This window comes from Suricata suricatta, chromosome 11 (assembly GCF_006229205.1).
Source record: "Suricata suricatta isolate VVHF042 chromosome 11, meerkat_22Aug2017_6uvM2_HiC, whole genome shotgun sequence".
Lineage (NCBI taxonomy): Eukaryota > Metazoa > Chordata > Mammalia > Carnivora > Herpestidae > Suricata > Suricata suricatta.
In genome coordinates this window covers 34,304,981-34,324,447 of record NC_043710.1, presented here as the reverse complement: position 1 = coordinate 34,324,447, position 19,467 = coordinate 34,304,981, and the positions used below count along the sequence as shown (strand labels likewise).

Here is a 19,467-nt window from a genome sequence, read left to right as displayed (position 1 = left end):
ATTGCCTTTGGTGAGTACAAAGTGGCCCTGGACGTATGGGAACAGACTTTGTCAATTTCTGGCTTTAGCTCCAACCAAACCCATTTTACTATTAGCATCTTATTCTCCCATGTTGGGGAGTTTTCTTTTGGTTGTAGTCTTAGTGCCTCCTTCCTTGGCCATCTGTTTACAGGAGCCGAGGGAGGAGAGACCCTCCTGGTCTCTGTCTTCTTGCACTATCCCCAGACCAAATGTTTTCCTGCCAGAATTGTGAATGCTTAGAGAATATTTTGGAAGGCCCATTAATAGTAGCTGCAGTATAATCTTGATTATTGTTTCTCTACCAAGCATCCTGCCTGTTTTCTAATAGTATCACAAGGCTAGACATCATAATTCTTCCAGTGGAACTCAGGCTCCCATGAAAAGCCTTTCTGACAAATAAAATCAAGATTGAAGTAGTGCCCAGAGAGGATAAATTATGTTTGACAGCACAATATAGATGATAGGTAGTAAGATAGACAGATAGATGATTGATAATTTATACACACACACACACACACACACACATACACATACATACACAAACATTTCTTGTAAGCATGCTTCTGTTTCTGTTACTCTTAAAGATGTGATCCCTGGTTTTAAAGTAAAGACTTGAGTGAAGGAAGTTGTAGTAAATCCCCCCAAAGTATTCTAAATTCTCTGTGCTTTTGATGCTGCTGGCTCAAAATTTACCTAAGAAATGTGATCTGTTTTAATATTTGTCACAGACTAACAACTGCACAAAAGTCTTAAGGGAATTCTCTTGCTAATATATTTTATTGAAAACAAAGATTCATTTCAATGGAGTCTTTATCTTGATCATTTTCTTGGTAAGAAAAGGGCTGTTGTTCTCTACTGGTCTCTCAGAGTACAATCTAAATGTAAGAGGACAGTGAGGAGATAAATTAGCCATGAGTTAAAGGTCTATTTATTCAGTTATCCATCTCTTCTGGTTTCATGTTTTATATTATTATTAAAAATATTGAATAATGAATGATATTTTGATGGTGCTTTTTTTCTTCTATTATTCCTAGGTTCATTCTTAAGAAATGGTAACACTGGGGCGCCTGGGTGTCTCAGTAGGTTAAGCGTTGGCCTCTTGGGTTTGGCTCATGTCATGATCTTATGATTTGTGAGTTCAAGCCCCTCATCAGCCTCTGTGCTGACAGCGTGGAGACTGCTTGGGATTCTCTGTCTCCCTCCCTCTCTCTGTCTCTCCCCTGTTCACACTCTCTCCTCTCAAAATCAATAAATAAACTTAAAAAAAAAAGAAAAAAGAAATGGTAACACTGAATTACAATATAATATGAATCTCAAGATAAATATATTGTCAAATTATTTCCTTAAGGGGTTATGCTAATTTATTTTCTTTTAGTAGTAGGTAAAAATGCCCCTTCATTATAGTTTTGCTTTCCTTCTCTTACTAAGTGCCTCAGATTCTCTTTACATAAAAGTAAATTTGATACATAAAAATGTTATTTGTTATAAATTTGAATTATGCTGATTACTAGTGATATTGTCAACCACCATAAATCCTTCTGTGAAAATGGTTAATTAATGACTATAAGTCACTAATATAATGTTCCTTTTTATTTGGCTCTAATTGGTCTCTTGAAATTTTGTCATCAGCCCTATCAATCTGCCAGCATCGATCAGTCATCATGTATACCTGATACCAGAAATTATTCATTCTGTAAGCTGTGCTGTTAGCCTGAATTTATCCCCTCTGGGTACTTCAGTCTTGATTTATTAAAAAAAAAAAAAAAAGTCTTTTTTATCAGAAAGGCTCTTAAAAGGGAGCCCGGCTTCCACCTGATGTACCACAACCTCTAATCTGTTCCTGAGACTCATCAGGCTCTCTTTACATCAGTTTCAGAGATGTCCTACCTCAGAAAACAATGCTTCTCTAATTTACTTAATCTCAGAATTCTTTGTGATGTTTATCACTATTACTCTTTCACAGAGAGCTTGCATTCCTTAGAACGCACATTAAGAATTTTTAATAGCATCTGGAGAAATTATTTAACGTAGAACTTTATGCAGTGAATGGAAACTTTTTTTTGAGAATAACTGACCTACATTCTGGGGTGAGCTTTATGTATAATGTGCCATGGAGTTACTTTAGGAAGTAATTTTCCCCAGCTAAAATGATACATGGGTCCTCTTACACTCATCTTTTTATTCCTACTCTTACCTTACTAAGGAAGTGATGGAAACAGACTTCCCATTAGTTTTGCGTCTGATTCTGGTCTTTTATGAATCTCCTCCTCTTCCTGTCTCTCCTCCCCTTCCACCTCCTCCTCTTTTTCTCTTGTCTTACCCCAGATTCCCTCTTCCCTCTCCTGCACCTTTCCTTTCCCCTCTTTGTTATAATAGATGTCTGGGTGGTTCTGATCTCTTTTCATGTGTTCAGACACTTACTTTCTCTACATCTGCTCTGAGCTGTCAACTTCTTATGGTAGTTGTTATCATTTAGAGGCTTTCTTGGTGTTTATTTACAATTACTGAAGATTCACCTTATGTACCAGTGCTAGCCTAACTCAACAGCATTCTGAAGGAGGTTTGTTCCTTCTAATATGCCTTTCACAGTGTTTGCTACTAATTATGGGTACTTATATCCATCTGGAATGATTTCATGCAGTATTTGCTGAAGACTCAGCTGTACTCCCCAGTCTTTGTGCCGTCCCTGTCCTGGCTGTGGCAGCTCAGTAGTGCATCTATTACACCATTTAAAAAGATGAAAACATTTTACAAGATTAAAAAGCATATTTAAAGTGTCAATTACTGACCAATTCTTCCCAGACCCTCTCTTCCTGCATGTTTTGATCCCGATTTTATACTCACCAAAATGGAGAAAAATTTAAGCATATGGAACCAGTAGAAGCACATATGGATTTTTTTTTTAAATCAACCAGCAGACTCCATATTTTAAGAGAATCCTACTCTCTGTGAGTTGGGTTTATGCTTCAGTCTCAATGACATGAGAACATGTGGCATATGCAAAATTGCATTTTTTCATATTTACAAAGCACTCACACATGTATTGTTTCCTTTTATTCTCACACTAACATCATGAAAAGGAAGGAATAATTACAAATGGAGAAACCAAGGTTTAGAAATGCCACAGTACAGCTATGTCCATGGTGACAGCTTGTAAATGCGTGACCCGGGACTAAAACATGTCTGATAAATTCTGTTCCATGCTTTTTTTCCTCTTTAATGCTCTATCAAATAAAAAGTGAAAAAAGTCTCAGTTATGACAGTAAGGACAGTAGTATTAGAAGACTTTCTCCCTTGTTCTTGTCTAATCAACCAGGTACAGGTGCACACCACGTGAGCAGATGGAAATGCAATGAAAACAGATGTGGTGACAGTTCACGCACAGACTCTTGATGCTTTAAAACCCCAGTGCTAGTCTGAAAGCTCAGCTCACAGGAGCCATAGCACAGGAAGAGTCAGATGTGGGCACAAGATTTGTACAAGCTGCTGGTCTCTCCAAATATTGAAAGTGAAATGGCACAGGTGATTTTGAAATCCTACATCTATTCGTAACTCCTTCAGGTACTGCATATGTTTTGGCATTGTTGAGTGTAATTAGAAGAAAATAAGCGTAAATGCAGGATTTTTGACATTTGTGCACTATAAACCCAGCGTAAGATAAGTCAGAATGATGACGTAACCAAATCTTTGGTCTTCAGAATGTGAGGTGTATCCTTATTATGTGAAGAGCCTCAGTTCGGGCTTTGGCCAGTCATTTAGTATTACTTCCCTTCCTCTTCCCTCAGGAAAAAAGCCTTTGGCTTTAGCATATTACTTTCAACGTTAAAAATTGCTAAGCAGTCCTTCTAGTTGGAATAAATTGCAGGCACTGAGAGCAAAGGTATCAAAGTATCAAATGAACATCCTCGTGGGTCAAAGGCAAAGCTGAAGCCACCTTTGGGTTGTGCTTGGGGTCATGATCTCAACCTCTTTATTATTTGGGAGATAGTTGCAAGAAGTTGTGAAATCTAGCACAGGGCCTGTGTTCAGTTAAAGACCTTAGGCCACCGTGCCTCTTAAGAGATGTGTGGCATTGGGCAAAAGCTTTGACCTCTCTGAGTGTCAGATAAGTTTATTTGTGTGTTAAAGAGAAACACTACATCTTGTTAACTACCTTACAGCGTTGCTGAGAACCATGTATAAGAGAATAACTGAAAGGTTAACTGTTTTTAGTGGTACTATGTATCTTGTTCCTGTAACATTTGAACTCTAACACCTGCCAGGGATAAAGAGGTATAGAGAGATTAAAATGCAGATGTTGCAGAAGGATATTAGCAATAGGAGGGCATAATATAAGAGAGAAAAATCCCCCCAAATTAAAATCTAGTAATTTCTTCCCCTTACTCTGCAGAGGTTTTAAAGTTTAATGTGTATAAGACTCTTCTGGGGGCAATGCTAAAATAAAATGTAGGTTCTCTCCTATTACCAGAGACTCTGATTCACCAAGTCTGGGTAGGAACTGACATTCTGACTTAATACTGAATACCTTAGGTAATTTTGAAGGTTATTTGACTACTCTAGAATGAGAAATCTGAAACAAACCCTTCATCTCTGGTGCCTTCTCACCAGATTGATCACAAGTGGCTTGGGAACAAGGACCAAAATTCATAATGGAGCAATTTCTGCACACTTATGAAGTATGGGGCAGATGGTTGGTGGACTAATGCTTTCAGCTGAAGAAGGTGCTTCTCATGTGTTCTGCTAATTAACCAGGCATGTGGCAAAGGTCAGCAATTCTCTAACAACAGCTCTCTCTCTTTTCTGAAACAATAGTCCACTTTCATTTAAGCAAATGTGCATCCAGAATAAACATTTCCCAACCTCCTTTACAGCTGGCTGGGGCCATGTGCCTAATTTCTGTTCACTGTTCTATGCAGAGAAGAGATATGTGCACCTTTCAGATTGTATCCGTAAAGAAAAACATTTGCTCTCCTCTTTGTCTTCTCCCCTTCCTTGATGGTGGAATGTAGATATGGAGGTGAGGACTAAATAGGCAAGAATGACACCAGGAAGGATGACATCAGGAAGTGAGAGAGAGTCTGGCTCTTAACACCTTGAAGGAATAGAGTCACAACACTTTGACATTTATGTCAGAAATGTCAGAGAAAGAAACTTCTATCTTGCTTAAGATTCTGCTATTCTAGATTTCTTTCACACAGAACTAAACCCAGTTTGTTCTAACTCATAAAAGTATCAAATGCACACCCAGGATGAGGCTAATGCAAAATTATCATGTGAAATACAGAGCCTCTCACTGACAAAATGGGCTTTCCAGAACTTTCCTCATAAGGCTAGTAGAAGAACCATAAGAGATAAATATGCATGCAAGTTGCATGACGGGATGTCTACAACTTTGTAAGTGAAGAGTTTTATATGTATTTTTATTATTAAGGAGTAATTCATAAATCACTAGTTATGATGGTAAGCCACCAACTCTATGATAAAGAATTCTGTGCTAAGGTTGATAAAGTAACTTAGAGAGAAAAAAAAAATCTACCTCCAACTCTAAGCTTTAAGAGAGACTTGAGTGAGTTCCAGGCACAAAAAACCTTGAGTGGAAAACACTAGCTGAGTGTACGTTTGTTAGCAGAACCCTGATGATCTGGGGGAACCGTAACTGCAAGTCAAACAGGGGCAAGGTGGAGTTCCAAGGCCCTTTACAACATACCAAGGGACTGTCTGTGAGAGTGGATTTTAGTAAGGTTATTTGGATGGCTGATTTATTATTCATGAGGAGTGTACAGTGCAAGGTTTGTGTTAAAGGCTTTTTGAATCATATCGCCATCACCATGAAAAATAGCCCACTCACAGTACTGCAGCCAGAAAGATTTATGGGTGTGCTTTTACCATGTTTGAGAGGGCTGCTTAGCAATGGTAACCGGAGTAGCAGATGAAGGTAGCCATGTGTTGGTCAGATAATCTGTGGTGTTTAAAATCACTCAGGTGCAGTGGTGGAAATGAAGGCATGGGGGCAGTTACCTTGAGACCTTTGTAAGTGATAGTGATCAGACGGATTTTGTTGGCTGTGAGCACAAAACCAGGAATGGAATGCCACTTAGGCTTGCAGGTAGAAATCTGGGGCACATTACTATATTTGCTTTCAGCAGTGCTTCCCAAACTGGAGTGAGTGGCAGAAGAGCCAGGCCTTACTCTCAGAATTTCTGTTTCAGGGAATTAAGGGCAGTTTGGGGCCTAAGAATTTGCATTTTTAGTAAATACCTAGGTGATGCTTGTGTTTCTGCTCCAGAAAACATATTTTGAGACCCACTGGCTTATAGAAAGTTCCTGGTAAAGTTTGGTACATAAGGAACCCATTTTTGTGTCAATATAAGGGTTATAATGTTCCCTCATTTTCTATACACGTAGGAGTTAGATTGTAAAATCATAAATGAAAACTCCATCTTGTTTGGTAAAACTGTCAGATTTTGTCCAGTGCTAGACATTTCTTAGCTGCTTCAGGTTTTTGTTTTGTCTTGTTTTTGTTTTTGTGTTTGCAAGAAAGTTTTGTCACCTTCCTCCTTTACTGTGGGGCCATTCATGTAGCAATATGTCTTTTCAGATGTACCTATGGTATGGAAAGTGCTTTGTATAGCCTGGCAATAATTGCTTCACAGGAGAGAATCTTTCCTAAGCTGAATTGTTATGTTATGATGCAGTTTGGGGTTGGAGGCAGAGATATGGTATTTATGTCTTAGCCGTGGATACAGGAGAGCTGATGGAGGTCAAAATCTGGATTTGAATTTTGGCTTTGTTTCTTGTTTTCTATCTGAGCTTAAGAAATTCACCTAATCTAAGTTATCTGACCTACTGTTATATGGGTTTAAATCATTTGGAATAATCATAACTTCTGTAATATGTCAAGTCTTCAGTTAATACATTTCAATGTGTTAACACATTTAAACTTCAATTACTTAATGAAATATTTTGGTTACAGTTTAAGGGAAATAAAAGGTATTCTTGTAAAGATATTTAGCAATAATGAAAAGGAGGGGCTGGGTATTAGCAAAAAAATAGGGTTAAAGCAAATGTCTTAGCAAGAGAAGTTTATGTAATGGAAACAGAAAGAAAGCTACATCTGACCATTTCTCCGTGGACAGAATGGGAGACTCCTTGTAAGGGGGCCAACAAAATGCTTTTGCATGAGTTCTTCAAGGCCAAAGGTGAAGCACTTGACTGTGTGTTTGGGATAAAAATAAAGAATAACAAGAACAAGTTGAAAGTAATTTGATTTTTAAGCCAAATGCTTTAAATATTCAGAAAGAGGTAAATAATATTTACCCAAAAGAAATAGTCTCTGTTGTTGGGACCACTCTTAGAAGCAGGAGTAAAATTTCTGGTCATGTAATGAAAATAATCACTTAAAATTCCAATGTAAATATAAACTAAAATGGAAGACATTATTGCTAACATGTATGATGTCTACAGTAAAGCAAAGTGTTTCTACAAGTCTGTTGGAATTTCATTGAGCAGTTTTTATGAAAAATTTGTAGACTAAAGAAGATAAATATGATCAATTATATACATTTTCTTATTTAAAATGAATATATTTGTGAAAATGTGTCATTTTGAAAAATTATTAGTATTCTCTTTGTGTGCTTATTTATTATTTTGAGTTACTTTTGCAAATAATAAAAAGGATAGTTATAGCTTAATTTGAGGTCTCTGTTATATAGTCCATTATTAAAATACATCTGGGGCACCTGGGCGGCTCAGTTGGTTGGGCATCCAACTTCGGCTCAGGTCATGATCCTGCGTTTCATGGGTTCGAGCCCCACGTTGGGCTCTGTGCTGACGGCTCAGAGCCTGGAGCCTGCTTCCAATTCTCTGTCTTCCTCTCTCTCTGCCCTTACACCACTAGTGTTCTGTCTCTCTCTGTCTCTCAAATGAATAAAAAATAAATAAATAAATAAATAAATAAAATACATCTAAAATTCTTAACTATTAAACCATTATTGTGGGAACTTTCAAAGAGCTTTCTATGGTAGAAAGCCCTTTGTTAAAGTTAAGGTAGTTTTATTGGAAAGTTGCTTTGTTTATGTATTTTTATTAATACCCATCTTTTTATGCAATTCTATCATCAAAATGTATATATTTATATGAGAGATCCAGTATACTTGGTTTAAATGCCAAAAATACCAATTCTTTCAGTCTGTTGTAGATTATAGATTGTGAGGTTAGATATTGTTTTGTTTTTAATAGGTTTAAATAGGTTAGTTTGTTAGTTTCATTTAATTAAGATTTTAGAGAAGTTTTAGGATTACATCAAAATGAATGAAAAGCACAGGTTTTCCTTATATCCTATGTCTTCATAGATCCACAGTTTCTTGAACTGTCAACATCCACACAAAAGTGGTACATTTGTTAAGACCAATGGACCTACAGTGGCCATCATTATCACCCAAAGTCCATAGCTTACATTAGGATTTAGCATAGTGTTGTGCATTCTGTGGGTTTTGACAAATGTGTAATCACATGTATCCACCATTATGGTCTCATAGAGAATAGTTTCATGCCCTTTAAATCCAATTTGCTCTATCTATTCATCTCTTTCCCTTGACCCCTAGCAAACAGCTAACATTTTACTGTCTCCATAATTGTTCCTCTATCAGATTGTTGTATAGTTGGAATCTCATAGTGGGTAACCTTTTCACATTGACTTCTTATACTTAGTGATGTGCATTTAAGGTCACTTTTGTTTTTTCATGGCTTGATAGCTTGTTTTTTTTAGTGCTGCATAACACTCCATTTTCTGGATATGCCACAGGTTATTCATTCATTCACCTACCTGAAGAACACCTGGTCGCTTCCAAGTTTTGGCAATTGTGAATAAAACTGCTATAAGAATCCCTGTACAAATATGTGGATATAAGTTTTGAACTCCTTTGAGCACATACCAAAGGCTATTATTGCTGGACCATATGGTAACAGTATACATAGTTTTATAAGGAACTGCCAAACTATCTTCCAAAGTGGCTGTACCATTTTGTTATCCCCCCAGCAGTAATTGAGCATTCTTATTTTTCCACATCCTCAAAAGCACTGGTATTGTCAGTGTTTGGAGTTTTTGTGATTCTAATAGGTATGTGGTGGTATCTCATTGATATTTTAATTTTTAATTTCCTAATGACACCTGATGTGGAGCATCAATATTGTATGTTAATATCTTTTTGTACCCACCTGATGTGGTTTACAAGAGTGCTTAGTTAATATTTAACCAGGGTTCTGGCTTTCCTGGAGAAATTTCTGACACCTTTAGAGGCCAAACCTGAAATGGAGAGAGACAACTTTGCCCGGAAATCCTATAGCATCATTCTAGGAGCAGCTGTCTCCTCCATATTATTTAGAATGTACTCTAAAAACAGATGTTTCCTCCAGGATCAAAATACTCATTCACATGCAAAAAATTCATAGTGACATAATTTCCTTTTAGAGGAGAAAGTCTGTATCACACCAGCCATCACTGTCCTCACAGCATGCCCAGTCACTTGGAGTGCAATTGCTGTGGCAGGATTATTAAGCTATAAATAACTAGAAAGGGATATTGGAAAAATCCTTGCTATTTAAGGTGTATGAGCAGACTTTCAGATAAAGCTGAGCAAACTTGTGTTTAAGAAAATGGCAGCAGCAAACGCATTTGACCCTAAATAAAAAGCATGTTGTGATTTTAGCATCAAACTTTATTTAAACATTTCTATTGATCCATTTGAACTTCTTTAGGTTAATAGAAAATGTGAAGCAATTATCATCAATTGTTGCCAGCACCTTTAGCCAGGCTCAATAGTGGTTTGTGCAGATATATACACAAGAAAACATCTAACCAGTGCTAAGAGTCTTAGCACAGCTCTATTTCTTCTGCTCACTAAGTCAGGTAGAATCCAGATTACTTTGGGGGTGCCTGGGTGGCTCAGACAGTTAAGCTTCCAACTTCGGCTCAGGTTATGATGTGTTTGTAGGTTCAAGCCCTGCATCAGGCTCTGTGCTGATGGCTCAGAGCCTGGAGCCTGCTTCTGATTCTGTGTCTCCCTCCTTCTCTGCCCCTCCCCCTCTCATTCTCTGTCTCTCTCTGTATCAAAAATAAATAAAACATTAAAAAATAAAAAAAAAAAAGAATCCAGATTACTTTGGATCAAAAAGTGTGATACTCTAGTGAACTGAATGCTATTAATCATACCAAACTGTTGTGTAGCAACCAGCCTTTGAATCAGAGCAAATTAGGCCCCAACTATGGCTAACAATTCTCAGAGTAGACATTCTATTTTATTTTTGTATATACCTGTGAAAAAGACACATCTACCGAATGTTTGAAAGAATGGAAAACTTCCTATCTTCGATATTTCCCCTGATGTATCTGTAATAAAGCACTGTGCTCTCTATCTGTAATTACCTTGTTTTTCTTCCTTATTCCAGAGCCCACAATTTAAACATTTTTGTGGGGTGGGGAAGCTTAATACAGTTTTTATCCTATAGCATGCTGGACCTCATGGGAGCATTATGCTTTTCGTACATTGCAGAATATCCCATGTAAAATTGTATCGTAGTTTTAGACAAAAGCCTATCAGTTAAAGCCTCTCTAGCCAGGGCACCTGGGTGGCTCAGTCAGTTAAGCATCTGACTCTGACATGATCTCATGGTTGGTGAGGTTGAGCCCTGCATGGAGCTGTCTGCTGTCAGCACAGCTGCTGCAGATCCTCTGTCCCATGCTCGCTTGCTCTCTCTCTCTCTCTCAAATATGTTATATATATAACAAAAAACCTTTCTAGCCAAACATTTTATTTCAGAAACATGACAGCTGTTTTGTTTTTTGTTTATTTGCCATGTCCAAAATTGAGTCCAGCATTAAGGGTTAGTTATCATAACTCAGCTATGGAGAGCTATGGATCTGAAAACAACATGTAACTTGAGAATTACCAGAATATAAATTAATGGAATCCATCCCTTATATATTTATTTATGACATAATTACAGGCTTTGAGTTTAATATCTAGTACAAACTTCATTATATTCATACCCTATAAATTGAAGAAAGAAAATGGCCTTAAATCTTTAGAATTTTAGAACAGCCAATAACATAATACAAAATTCAAGACAGAAGTATAAGCAAATATCAGGTTTAGATGATAACTCTGATAAACATGGGATGCTTATTAGAAAATACACTTAAGGAGGGGCGCCTGGGTGGCTGGTCGGCTGGGCCTCCGACTTCGGCTCAGGTCAGATCTCACATTCGTGGGTTCGAGCCCCGTGTCAGGCTCTGTGCTGACAGCTAGCTCAGAGCCTGGAGCCTGCTTCCGGTTCTGTGTCTCCTTCTCTCTCTGCCCCTCCCCCTCTCATGCTCTGTCTCTCTCTGTATCAAAAATAAATAAAAACATTAAAAAAAAATTTATTAAAAAAAAAGAAAATATACTTAAGGAGAAAACATTTTAAGGATGAGACTTTTGGAAGATTTATCAAATTGATTACTGAGAAGAAGACAATCAAGGCTTACCATATTAACAATTATTGCATGGCATTATTAGTAATAATAATTTTTATAAATAATATCTTTAGTTACCTAATGTATGCAATATATTGTTAAATGATATATAGTCATTATTTCAATGTTCACAACCAACATATGGGGTAGGTACAGTCTTTATCACCATTTAAAATTTTTGCAGAATGGTTAAGTCACTTGGAAAGACCACTGAACTAGAGAATTCTGGAAGGAGTAGTTAAGAGAGTTGCTCATGCCCTTACCACAGTGCAGTCTGTATGGTTTTGTTATGTCCCTCTGTAATGCGTTTAACATGTTGTTTGATCTAAGTCACAAGATTCATGAACCCAAATCACATTTTCTTGAGTATTATAAATATTAGAAAACCCAAGGAAAGGTATTGGCAGCCACACAACTACTAGGCAAGTACTGATGAACAGAAATAAAATTAAAGCCAAAAGTGATAAAAATAAATAAAACCTTCATCACAATATGACTCTGTGCACCCCAATTCCAGAACACATAATCTAGTGCTTACAAATCTAGTACAAACAAAACAAACTTAGTGCTAAGAATGACAGTTAAGTAAAATTAACAAATAGAATTTAGTATAGATAATATTTTTATGAAAGAGCTTGGTAAAAATTGTATTTTAGACAGATAGGAAGTAAGACTTATTGGTGTGTGTGAGTAAAAAGGGGTGACACTGAGGCCCTCATGAGTGCAGTTCCTGCCATTCATGCATGATTACATGATTTACATAATTAGGCCTGGATCTGATCCCACAGCCATCCAGGATGAGTTGCTTTTCACCCATCATGTCTTCAAATTCATCCAGATGAGATTTAGTAAGGCCCCACTTCTTGGAGATGTGGCTGTTCTAATGGTTGGGCAGCTTGAACGTGGCCCTGTGGAGGCCTCGATCACATTTTCCTAGTTCTGCAGCTTGTTGTGTTTGGGCACGATGGCTTGGCCAACATGGACCCTGGCTACTGTGCCCTGGGACTTCCCAATGGCACCCTGCATACCTGTCTGAAACCTAGACTGGGAACAGCATGAGGTCAGACATGAACGTCCATTAGAAAGGGCTCTCTCTGAAGCCCCTAAGGCTGATACACTACCCAGAAGGTGCTGCTTGGAGCCACTGGACCCTGGACCCTTACAGGGAAAAGAGCATAGCAGTCCTAATTAACTGCAGGGACAAAAAAAATTAAGATCTATGTTTCAGATAGCTCTAACTGCATGAGTATGAAAACTACCAATTATTTATAAAATTGTTAAGAGAGAAAACAAAGAGATAAACATTGAAATGAAAAAAATAAGTATTCATAGCCATTGAAATAATTTAGAATAAAAATAAAACTACTCTAGGGTGGAAAAAGTAATTGTCTAGACAAATTATGACAGCATAATTTGAGGAATTAGAATTTTACACAAACAAAAAGGTGTGAGAAAATGTGTGTGTGTGTGTGTGTGTGTGTGTGGTTAAGAGACATGGATAAGAGGTTGACAGTCTAAATATGTGTTGAATAAAAGTTCTTGAAAAAAAGAGGAGAGCATGATGTAGATGCAACATTTAAGTCTGAATATATATTTTATAATGAAGACAATATTTTGAAAACTTTCTTGGATTTTTGGAAAAATTGTTAGCATTTATTTATTTTTGAAACAAAGAGAGACAGAGTACGGTGGGGGAGGGGCAGAGAGAGGGAGGCACAGAATTAGAAGCAGGCTCCAGGCTCTGAGCTTTCAGCACAGAGCCTGACGTGTGGCTAGAACTTGTGAGCTGTCAGATTATGACCTGAGCCGAAGCCAGTCACTTAACTGACTGAGCCACCCAGGTGCCCCTATCATGAAGAAAAGTCTATGTATTGAGTAACTTATATACATTGTGACAGAATGGGAAGAGTCAAGAATGCTCCAAGATTCTTAGCATAAACAGCCAGAAAAGTGGCATGGTTGTTAACGAGTAGAAGACAGTAGGGGAAGGAGGATGGGGAAAAAGATGCACTAATTCTGGACACCTGAGATTTGAGATGACTACATACAATGGATGTGGTAGCAGTGAGGGTTGAGAAGAAAGGCCAAGCCAGGAGATACAAATTTGGTAAACTTTGCCAAAGATCATGTTTAGAGCCATGATTATGAGTGGAATGACTGAGGGAGGGCAGAGACAGGTAATGTCCAAGCACTCAGCTGTCACTCCAGAGTTGAGATGTCAGAGAAGCAGTGGGAATTGACAAAAGGCCATTGAGGGAGAATATTTAAAAAGAAGAAAAAAAGAAAACAAGTGGGGAAAAATAAAACTATATTTCAAGGAGAGGGAAGGATTGACTATCAAACGCTGATGATAAAACAAGAAAAACAAGAATCAAGAACTGACCCAAGGATTTGCAGCAATGATATCCTTACACAAAGTTAGCACACATTTTTTTAAAGCACATATATTTCTTGTGGATATGTACATACATGGAATTATATACCAAATTCAGGCTGGGAGCATATGAGGAAAACTAGGTCTTTTCCACTGTAACAAGACATATTCATTATTAGTGGAATCAATTTTATGGTACTGTTAAAAAAAATACCTCCATTCTATTAATGACCCAATCAATTCAATATATAAAACCATCAGCAGTGCTAATTTACGTAAGCTTGGAGCACAAAAACAAATGATAAACCTATTTTTCCAGCCACGCCTGGTGGGTATTGTCCAACAATCTTGAAGGAATAAAGAAACTCCAAATATTAAGTAAATAATCTTCCTTTGAAATGTATAACTTAAACTTTCCTGTCTGGCTTGAACCACACCATCAGACCCCTCCTAGTACTATCTTGAAAAGGAATTGCTGACAGCAGTCAATATTTGGCAATTAAATCATAAATAGTAAACTAGGTCTAAGTTTATCTTTTTTAAATGTTTATTTATTTTGAGAGAGAGGGATAGAGAGCACACAGGGTAGGGATGAAGAGGGTGGGGAGAGAGAGACTGCAGGCTGCACACTGTCAGCACATAGCTCGAGGTGGGACTCTATTCCATGACTGTGAGATCATGACTTGAACCCAAATCAAGAACCGGACTGACTGATTAAGCCATTTAGGCTCCCTGGTCCAAATTTATTCTTATAAATGAGCATTAATGACCTTCAGTCATCAGGTATACAATGGTGACTGACTAGCAAAGAGGGAACAAAACAATTTTTTTAATATTTATTTATTTTTGAGAGACACAGAGAGCATAAACAGAGGATGAGCAGACAGAGAAAGACACACAGAATCAGAAGCAGGCTCCAGGCTCTGAGCTAGCGGTCAGCACAGAGCCCAATGCGGGCTTGAACCCCAAAACAGTGAGACATGACCTGAGCCGAAGTCAGACGCTCAACTGACTGAGCCACCCATGCACCCCAAAAAACGATTTAAAAAATTAATGTTTATTTATTTTTGAGAGAGAGACAGAGTGCAAGCAGAAGAGTGACAGAGAGAGAGGGAGACACAGAATCTGAAGCAGGCTCCAGGCTCTGAGCTTGTCAGCACAAAGCCTGATGCGGGACTCCAGCTCACAAACTGTGAGATCATGACCTGAGCTGAAGTCAGATGCTTAACCACTGAACCACCCAGGCACCTCTAATGGCATTTCCTTTAACTGGCACCTTGATGTAACAGCCTTTATATGTCTTATGCAACTGTACCATATTATTTCAATGTGAAAAGATGTTTGAAAACTTTTTTTTTTTTATCCTGGGACTGAGGAAATTTTGGTAAAGCTTTGGGGAAAAAAGCAAGAAAATAATTCGGTTCTCCCACAAAGTTAAAAAGGGAGATCTCCTTTCAATTGTTATAGTTACTCAACTCCATTCCTAGGACGGAAGGACTTTACTGGCCTAGTAATTCCCAAGGGAATTGCAAAGAGAGGGTGGTAGGTGTTCAAATCTTAACTGAGCAGATCTGAGAATATCCTCAGAAGTAATTACAAGTGAATCAACTGATCTTTCCTGATGATGTCACAAAATATTTACTTTGCCTTACTGCTCTAGGGATAACGTCATTTTATAAACCGTGCTTTATTGTACTGCCTGTTAGGGTAAGATTGACTGGTAGAAGTACATGTATCTGGAATTAAAAATTCAGAGACCAATCCCACATTTATGTACATTTTTGTTGTTGTCTATTACTTGGTAGAAACCCAGGACTTATTTATTTGTCTTCATTCTTCCTTCCTTCCTTCTTTCCTTCCTTCATGCCTTCCTGCCTTCCTTCCTTCCTTCCTGCCTTCATTCTCTAGTGAAACCTACATAGCATAAGGAAGAAGAACATGGTTATGACAGGAGTTAGACCTGGACTAATCCCAGCTTTGCCATTTAGTAGCTACCTGAATATGGGCAGGTTAGATAAAAATCATTAAGTCTCAGGTTTGTTGTTTCTACAATGGAGATAATGTAGGAATTTTGCCTGAGGATTCAATGAAATAACTTAACATAAAACACTTTATGTAATAGTTGGCACAAAATTAACTTTCAACAAATGATAGTTTAAACACACGCATACTCAGTACCCAGTTATGTTTCCAGAGTTATTGAGGTGTAATTGATATATAAGATTACCTAAGGTATACATGATGTTGACTTAATACATTTATACTTGCAGTCTAATTTCTATCATAGCTTTAGCTAATACCTCCATTGTGTCACATAACTACCATTTCTTTTCTGTGGTTGGAATATTTAAGGTCTACTCTCTTTGCAACTTTCAAGCATGTAATTCCATATTGCTAATTATAGTCACAACATTGTGCATTAGATCCCCAGAAATTATTTGTCTTCTAACTGGAAATTTGTACCCTTTAGCCAATATCTCCCCATTTCCCCCATCCTTCAGACCCTGGTAACCACTAATCTTTTCTCTGGTTCTACAGGGTTAGCTTTTTTAGTTTCCACATATAAGAGACAGTATTTGTCTTTCTCTGACTTATCTCATTTAGCATAATGCCGTCAGTGTCCATCTATGTTGTTGCAAATGGTAGGATTTCCTTCTTTGTCCTGAGTGAATAATATCTGTGTGTGTGTGTGTGTGTGTGTGTGTGTGTGTGTGTGTGTGTGTCTCACTTCATTCATTCATTGACAGTTCGTTTCTATGTCTTGGATATTGCGAATATCGGTGCAATAAACATGAGAGTGCAGACATCTTTTCAATATCTTGTTTTTATTTCTAATTGATATATACCCCAAAGTAAAATTTGCTGGATCATACCATAATTCTATTTTCAATATCTTAAGGAAGCTCCATACTGTGTCCCATAGTGGTTTCACAAATTTACATCCCCCCTGACAGTTCACTAGGGTTTACTTTTCTTCATATACTTGCCAACATTTATTTCTTCTTCTTGTCTTTTTGATGATAACGATTCTAACAGAAGTGAGGTGATAGATAATCTCATTATGGTTTTGCTTTGTACTTTTCTGATAGTTAGTGATGTCAATAACCTTTTCATGTACTTGTTAGCCATTTGTCTCCTTTGGAAAAACTTCTATTCATTTCCTCTGCCCATGTTTTAGTCCTATTTTGTGGTTGTTATTAAGTTGTTTGACTTTTTTATTCTCCCCACAGAATACTGCCTAAAATATAACTGCTAATAAAACCTAATGGAGGGGTGCCAGGATGGCTTAGTCCACTGAGTGTCTGACTTCAGCTCAGGTCATGGTCTCATGGTTCATGAGTTTGGGCCCCACATTGAGCTCGCTGCTATCCACACAGAGCCTGCTTTGGATCCTCTGTCCCACTGTTTCTCTTCCCTCCTCCCTCTCAAGCTCTCTCTCTCCAAAATAAATATTTTTTAAAAGCTAATAGAGGCAGATTATAGATATGTTACTGAATTTGGAATCCAAAATTAACTTTTCCTATTTTATTTTTCTAAAAAGTAAATCTGCTCATGTGGCTTCCATGCTGCACATTCAATGCCGTGGCTTCAGTGGCATATGGAGACCCGTGTGGCTGACCCCAGTGCTTCTCTTTAGTCTTGCCTTTCTACTCTTTCGCCAGTACCTTGTGCATGATGCCACTGAGCATCTGTACTCCCTCCCCTCTCTCTTGCTTCTTCCTGCTATAGAGCTGACTCTTTACACAACTCAGGACAGGTCAGTGTCCCCCCCTGTCACCCTGCCTCTCTAGAGCCTTTGAGTGCTACAGTCAGCCTCCTTCATGGACTGCAAACTCCTTGAACAGAAGGATTGTTTTAGCCCCATTCCTAGTACATAAAAGGTTTTTATAAATGTTGACAAGAATATCAATGCTTTTTTCATAAAGTTATTTCTGGAATGAATGACATTTCATATTTTTAGCCACATTTTTTCACCCATCAGAATGAGAACTCTCTGATAAGGGAAAGGAGTTATTAATGACAGCAGAAACAAGTTCCATTTGCAAGGGAGTTGTCTATTTTAAGAGAAAAACAATTCAGAAATAGGAAGAAATACCATTGAATGGTATACATTGAATACCATACAATGACTTCCACAATAAACTGTTGAGTTTTTGTTTTTGTGTTTGTTTTTGTTTTTGTTTTTGAGAGAGTGAAAGAGCAAGCAGGAGAGTGGCAGAGGGAAAGGGAGAGAGAGAGAAAATCTGAAACTGACTTCACACCCAGTGCAAAGCCCAATGTAGGGCTTGATCTCACAACTGTGAGATCATGACCTGAGCCTAAATCAAGAGTCGGATGCTTAATCCACCCAGACACCCAGGCATCCCTAGAATCAAATTTCATTTATCCATAAATTAGAGTTCTTTAGTTAGAAATGTATCTGCTATCTTCTTTCTGCCATCTTCTGCCAATTGTGTGTATAAAAATATATATAATGATATTTATTTATAAATATAAAATATACATTTGTATATTTTTATATATTTATATTTGTTTGTGGTGTTGAATCCCTGAAACTCCTGGAGTGCTGTCCTAATCATCAAAAAGTATTTTTCTTCTTTATTTTTACAAGATGAAGTGAGTTTTGTTGAAGTAATAAGAACTAATATTTGTTGAGTGCTATGTGACAGTCATTGTTGTATTTCGCTTATATCATCTCATTTAATACAACCACCCCAGTAAGTTGATCATGATAGTTGTCTCATTGCACGGTTAAGAAAATACGTGTTATCAATAGTTAAAGATGCATCTAGAATTACATATCTTATAAAACAGTGGAATTTAAGTACAGTTGTTCTGTCTGAAGAACCCAGCAACTGTACTCTATTATATTCATACTATTTGAAAAGTGATCTTGTAGGTATGAAATGAGGGTAAGAAGCATACAGAATATCCAATTAATTTACTCTGGGACTTGGTATGTCATGAAATTATCTCCTACCTGACATCAGAAAAAGTCATCAGCTCATGTTCCTCATGTTCCCTCTCAGTAGTAGGACTACAGTCTTCAAGAAGCAAGAAACCTAAGATGACCTAGAAATTTTCCATTATTTCACATATATTGACAGATATGTCTAGGGGTTAAAAGATTTATTCTAGATATTAGGCTGATTTGGTGCTAAGAATAAAACTCTCATGAAGCACTCTTAAATTTTCTAACAAATTAGAACAAACATCAATATCACGTCCTCTTCCTGAGTTAACCTCAATGAGGAAATCTATTAGCACTTGTAAAATTTCCGTTACACCTGCAACCAATTTAGAATTCAAGTTGGCAAGGCCAGCCCTCAACTGGGACATCTGCCATTGCTTGGATGATAGCAAAACTGTCTGGTGGTTTTATCTAAATGTTTATAGAATGATCCTATTATTCACATCTACTCAATTTTAAAACTTTCTGTAAAAATGTAAATCTTTATTTTTAATTTAATTTAAGTTTTAAGTGTATTTATTTATTTTGAGAGAGAAAGAAAGACATGGGAGGGCCAAAGGGAGGAGGCGGAGAGAGAATCCTAAGCAG

General features: G+C 37.4%; 1 protein-coding gene and 1 pseudogene across 3 annotated transcripts in view; one reads left to right on the top strand and one right to left on the bottom strand.

Moving 5' to 3' along the window:
* The window catches only part of LUZP2 (leucine zipper protein 2), a 454,470-nt gene that overhangs the window by 305,091 nt on the left and 129,912 nt on the right, over positions 1-19,467 (top strand). The gene's annotated exons all lie outside the window — the stretch shown is intronic.
* LOC115272879 lies at positions 12,620-12,731 on the bottom strand (annotated as a pseudogene).